Here is a 6,671-nt window from a genome sequence, read left to right as displayed (position 1 = left end):
AAAAAAAAAAAAAAAAAAAACTGCTGGGCAACAGCAGCTGGGAGAAAAGAAAAAGCAGGGAGTGAGAAAATGGGAGAGAAGCAGCCCTGCAGACCCCAAGGCCAGTGCAGCAGGAGGGCAGGAGGTGCTCCAGGCAGGCAGCAGCAGTTCCCCTGCGGCCTGTGGAGAGGCCCCTGGTGGAGCAGGCTGTCCCCCTGCAGCCCATGGGTCCCACATGGAGCAGATCTCCACGCTGCAGCCTGTGGAGGAGCCCCCGGTGGAGCAGGTGGATGTGGCCTGGAGGAGGCTGTGGCCCATGGAGAGCCCCCGCAGGAGCAGGCCCCGGGCCGGAGCTGCAGCTCATGGAGAGGAGCCCACATGGAGCAGGGGTCTGGGGGGAGCTGCCTCCCGTGGGGGACCCGTGCTGGGGCAGTTTGCTCCTGGGGGATGAGGGAGGAGGTGGAAGAGGGTTTTCTTAATAGAACTAAGCACAGGCTGCTTCCTGAATAGAGAGCCAGTTGAAGCTTTTCTCATTTAAAAAAAAAAAAAAAATCCCTCATGAGTGGGCAATGAAGACTGTTAAAATTCAGTGTTAATTTTTCCAGTTAATTATCACTTACTTTCTAAGGCAAACAAACAAATCCTTTATTTCAAAGGAGTCTTTTTTTTTTTTCTTTCTCTTTTTGTGTTTGTCTAAAGGCTCTTTTGAGTAGAAAGGCTTTGTACAAAATTATGCAACATTTTAAAATGTTAGTCTGCTACCATTAGAATATAATGGAATAGATTCTTATATAGATTTTTGGTGCAGCAATTTGTTCTGCTGTTCAGAAAACAGTTTGTATCATTTGTTCCTTTGGAAGTACACTCATATATTAGGAGCTAATAGAAGCACAAAGGAAGCCTGTTCCACATGGATACCGCTGAAGTCCAAGTTCCTTGTTGCGCTAAGGTATTGTTACAGGCATTTCTGTGTAATATTAATGTAAGTTTCTTGAGCAACATGCTCAACTTCACTTTTTTTTTGGTCCTAATGATTGTATAAAACAAAATTGACATCCCAAACTGTAAGAAGTAAACTGACTGTGAACTTCAGCATTATGTTTGGCACCTCAAGCTTTTTGCTCCAAATGAGAAGGAAAGTCTCCTTAAAATAATTTATGTTGCAGTATGAAAATCGCTTAAGGCAGTAATTGAAACAAGTGAGTTAAAGGAATACATGTCAGCCAAGTATATCACTGGAATTATTTTTGACAAGTTTTGTTCTTTTGTTTTGTTTTGTTTTACCTACTAGTTTTATAGTAAAGTTAGAAAGGGTACTAGAGGCAGCATACACTCAATTCATTTCACTGTGAAGTTAATGATCCTGTTCCACACAAAGTGCCTTTGTGGTTATATTGAAATAAAATAAGGTTTCTCATTTTTAACAGGGGAACACATTGCCAGTCGAAGTGCTTTGTTGGATTCTGTGACTGGACTGCATGCAAATATCATATTTACCATTACTTTTAACACCTTCCCTCCCTTCTTCAGCTTTGGTTAAGCAGACCTGTACAGTGAGGGTTTATCTGCACCTGGTAGGCTGTTAACAGTAAGGATGAAATACTGAAATGGTGTGATCATCTTTATAATGAAACATTCAAGAAGTTTTCTTACCTATTTTATTTTTGCTAGATGTTTCACCTTTATTTTGGTTGCTGCAAGCACACAAACATAACTAAGTCTTAGCCTTTACATTCCTTATTCAGGGTAGCAGTGCAAGTGGATATTTCTGTTCCCGTTTCTGGTTTATTTCTTAATTAATCTATTTTAACTTGTGGATGCACACATGGTGCAAGAGTTACAGAATAAGAGGGTCATGAAGCCTATTTTCCCATAACATTCCTGCCCCAAAGAGCAGAAAAGACAAAAACCTTATAGATGACACTGGTGAAGAAGCCTGTGCATCTTTCCTTTCCTTTTGTATTTTTCCTCTGGATGTACTATTTTAAAAAAAAAACTGAAAAAAAGTGCTTATCATAACCAAACCATCAAATCCGCTTTTAAGCTGAGTGACAGAATTATTTTCTGCAACAATTTAAGTGAAGATTAGAATTTGTAAGTGAACAAATATCTTACTAATTTCCAGACTGATTAACTGATCATTTTATGTCTTGTCTTGGCAATGTGCTACCAAGTGTTGATGGACAGGAATACATCCATTTAATATTCTGTGCCCCCGGCCAGGTCTTATATTCTTTATTTACTTTCATTTAACCCTCTCAACTTTCCCCCATGATTAAGTCTTCCCAGCCAGCCTTATTTGTGTTGATATCCTGTGAGATGTTTTGATCATATCTTTCTGATATTATTATGCTTGGAGAGTAATTATTTTAAATGTGACTGAATTGATTCTACTTTGTATGATTGTAGCCTTCCTTGTCCATGTTGCAGGTGCTTATGTAAAACCATAGTATATTTGCTGAATTCATTTTTAACTTTATTCCACTAACAGTACCATTTATTCTTGCAGTGATATTTAGACATGCATGCTTTTTTTCAGAGAAAGAAGTGACTAGACACTTCTGATTCTTCTCTGAACACAACGAAACAGGTATGTTAGTTAAAAAAAAAAAATGTTAGTCTACCATGGATGTGCTCTTTATGGTAGCTCATTTCAACTGAGGTGGGTGTTGGATTGGCACAAGAGTGATTCAGCTGCAAGGTTGTGATGCCAGTCATTAGCAGCTGGAAGTAATTTTGAAAAGTGACCTTTCCAGCTACAATCAGGAAAAAAATAAAAATAAAAAAAGCAGGTGTGTCTGCAGCCTTACTGATTCCTGGGTTCTCCTTTGCTCTTTGTACATCTAATTCATCTCTTTCTTTTCTGTTGTCAGAAATTTGGGTATGTGCATTATGCTTTGCCCAGAGCCTAATTACATGTTTATTTACAAATTCCAGTGCAAGGTTTCTGCCCTTTGCTTTAAATGTCATCCTACACAGAAGGAAATATCAAGTTCTCAGGAGTCTGAGGAGGGTGTCCACAGAAGTCCTAGAGAAGGCAGGAAAACGGAGCTTCAGGCAGGTGATAAGCCATGAGGCCGGAACTCCCAGGAAAGGGATAAAGGGAACTTGGGATAAAAACGTTCCTGAAAGGTAGTAGTAGTGTCTGTGCTTCCAAAGTACACGGGGCTTAAGAGCTGGATCACAGTTCAGCAGTCTGATCCAGGAGATTATCCTGAGTTAAAATCTCAAGTACATTTGAGATTGTTTTCTTCCTGGAGGCATTAACTTTAATTTTTCTATTAACTGAAAACTTCCATGTTTTATTTATCTCTCTGAATAATCATTCCTGTTGACTTCTTTGCCTCATTTTTGATTTGTAAGTTCTCTCTATATACTCAGCTTACATTTCAGAGGGTCACTAATACAATCTTTACTCCTTGCAGATTACTTAAAACAGCATCAGCCAAAGTCAGTCTTTACACCATATTCTGCAATACACCCCAAGATAACTGCCTGCAGTCAATTCACTGGATATTCATTGGATATTTCTCTTTGTTAATGCTTCTTTGGGCAGTTTTAATTCACTCAGCTTGTGGCAAGTATGAGCCATGGGGAAGCTCCCAAGGGAAAATTGGAATGACAGTCAGCGTAAGGTCCCTGAGATGGAGGAGAATGAGTTGGGCTTGGAAAGGGGAAGATCAAAGCTAAAAGTCCTGTTATTTATTCAGATTCCATCTCCAGCACCAGTTTAAATCTTTGATAGCTCCACTGATCTTATCCTTACATCAACTCTGGTGTTTATCATCCTAAAGGAAATAGTAACTGTAGGTGGGAGCAGCTGACAGTAAAAGAATTAAGACTCAAGGGAATGGAAATCACTCAGAAAAAGAGGAGAATCTTGTTTTGACCTTCAAAAGGACAACTTTAGTTGAAATGCAGCCTCCAAATATACTCTGTGGAAAAAAAAAAAAAAAAAAAAAAAACTTACAAAAATCCGTGATAATTTTAAAAAGTGCAATAGCAAATATCTACTTCTAAGCAAAGACTTTTTTTCTGAAATGGCTGTAGCTGGAATGCTGCAGAAGAAAAACAGTGACAATAAGGATGGATTCGCTGAATAGTGTGGAAAAAAATCAGAAGCTATGTTAGCATAATACAATCAGAGTAAGTAGTGGCAAGTAATATTGACTTCTTCAGCATTCATAAGCTGATTAGTGACTGTGTTAAAACTGAATTGTATGTTAGTGGAGATTTCTGTTCACAGCACTTTAAATTTTATTTTTACAGCATTGATAGATGAAGTTAGGAGAAGGAATTTCATTTTACAATTGAGAGTAACGTTGATACGTTGGAGTTATGAATTTATGTTTCTTGTAATGTAGCTATTGTATTTGTTATTTTTATAATAACAAAAACAAAAAATAGCAGTCATTAGTTCTCCATTTTTATATGTTCTTTTCATAAGATGTTTTGCTTTGGTTTTGTCAGAAAACACTAATTTCATGACTTAATATTTAGAAATAGATTTTAAAATTTACAGTTTAATTTACATATATTTATATATATATTTAAAAAAAAAAAAAAAAAAAAAAAGGCCATTTATACCCAGTACTAACTTACACGCTGGGAGGTTCAGATTGCTCAGAAGACTAGGGACAATCCTCCACTAGCACAGAAATTCTGTAAGTTATAGTATGAAGTATGAACACATGAATTTAGCATGTAAATCATTTCAAGGAAAATACGGAAAGTATAAGGTGAATATAGAGCGTAATGAAAGTACTGACATAACATTTTTTTTTAATTCAGAATTGTAACAAAATTCTGACTATACTTATTTTGCATGAAATGCAGGATCTACAAATTTACAGTTTCATATTTTTTTTCTGAATCCTTTCTCAGAATTTCACCTTTATATTTTGTATTTATTTCTATTTGAATAAGTATAGTTATATGTTTACACATATACAGCTTACATATATGTTATTTCTGGTTTATTCATATTTTAGAATTATTTCTTACTTTTACATGCCATAATTTGTTAGTGGTATATACATTTTTTTCAGACATATACTTCACTATTGATAAGCCATATTAACTGAAATTTTTATTATTTGAATTCTTTATCTTCATTTTAAATCTTAAATGCAGTTGTTGTTCAGTTCTGCTTGAAATGTACTGTCATTTGTCTTTGGATGCCTCCAGTTTGAAACTAGAGGAGTCCCTGAACAGTGAGGTGTGTGGCACAGAGCAGCAAAGACTGTCACAAGTTTGTGTGTGTGTGTGTATATATATATGAACAAATAAACAAAGGAAAATGCATCTTCTCAGATGTCATTCACTAATTCCTACTCAGGGAAAACATATCAAAAGCTGCTCTTGACTTTAACTTAATTTCTGTCCAATGACAAAAACAAGTAACAGGAGATTGTAAAGAGGAAAGAGCAGAATTATCTTTTTAATTCTCCACTCCCTTCTTCAGGTCTGTTTTTTATTACAAATTGAAATTAACTGTTTTGCCTGAGTTATTACTCAAAAAAAAAAAAAAAAAAAAGAGAGAAAAGAAAAATGGAAATTGAATAGCTTACCTGAACTACTAGACTTCCATATGTACATTATCACATTAAATGGTTTCTTTGGTTTTAGCTTTTATATGTTTTTGTGACTTAAACCCTCTAGGTGTTGTTTATATTACAGTCAATTTGTCTGATAAAAAAAAATCTGCAACTTAAATATAGGGCAAAATTTTCTCACTATTCAAGAAAGCTTTAGACTACAAGTGGCTCAGTAAAGTCCTCATATTTCAGGATTTCATTCAGCAGATCGGATTCCATTAAGTACAGCTCAAAGTTGTTTAGAGAAATGTCAACACTGAATTCTGTAGAAACAAATGTTATTCATTAATGAGTTGGAGCATGTTAATATACAACTCTTTGAATAAATAAACTGTAATTATTATTGGAATATAATCCTCTGATGGAACAGCTACAAAGTTTGTCTCTTTCTAAAAGCCTTTTCTAATGCCTCACTGATTTCTATTTCCTACTCAGTAAATTATGGGCTAATTAGTATAGAGCTTTGTTGTAGACAAACAGCTTTCACTTTCTAAAATGCCGATCTTATCATATTTCTACTTTCAGCAACAGTCTGTCAAAAAAATGATGCTCTTCTGTATCAAAGTTACCACTTCATTATTGTCGTAAAATGCTGAGGAGATGTGTGGTGTGGAAATTGCTATGATTATGCAAGTATAGGGGTTTACTTGTTTTTCAGCTTCCTAAATATTATTTAAATATAGGACTAGCCAGGAAACAATTTCATTTAGTGATTCATTATTATGAATTACATAAGTCTTTTACATTGTCTTCCTTCTGGTGCAGTAGAAGAGATAAAGCTTGAACCAGGATAGATCTCTTGCCTAGATCTAAATACAAGCTTCTGACTCTGCTGCACTATGGTTAAAGCAAGAGCTTGAACCTGTTTTTATCACGCTGTCTGCCTTAGCTTACCAATTGGCTATCATTCCGTCTGTCACAACTCTGGTAATCTCACAGTGATTAAGATCTGATTAATCCGGTATTTGAAATCTGATTAAAATTTCTACTAAATCTAAGAAACCTTTCCAAGTAAAATTTATTTTCATAATTATGTCTTTCCTGTAAAAAAGCATGCCTTCAGCAGGTGGATATTTCCGCCCCCAACCCCAACCC

Source organism: Oxyura jamaicensis, chromosome 3, assembly GCF_011077185.1.
Source record: "Oxyura jamaicensis isolate SHBP4307 breed ruddy duck chromosome 3, BPBGC_Ojam_1.0, whole genome shotgun sequence".
Classification (NCBI taxonomy): domain Eukaryota; kingdom Metazoa; phylum Chordata; class Aves; order Anseriformes; family Anatidae; genus Oxyura; species Oxyura jamaicensis.
The sequence above is the reverse complement of the archived record's forward strand: the minus strand, read 5'-3'. Positions refer to the sequence as shown.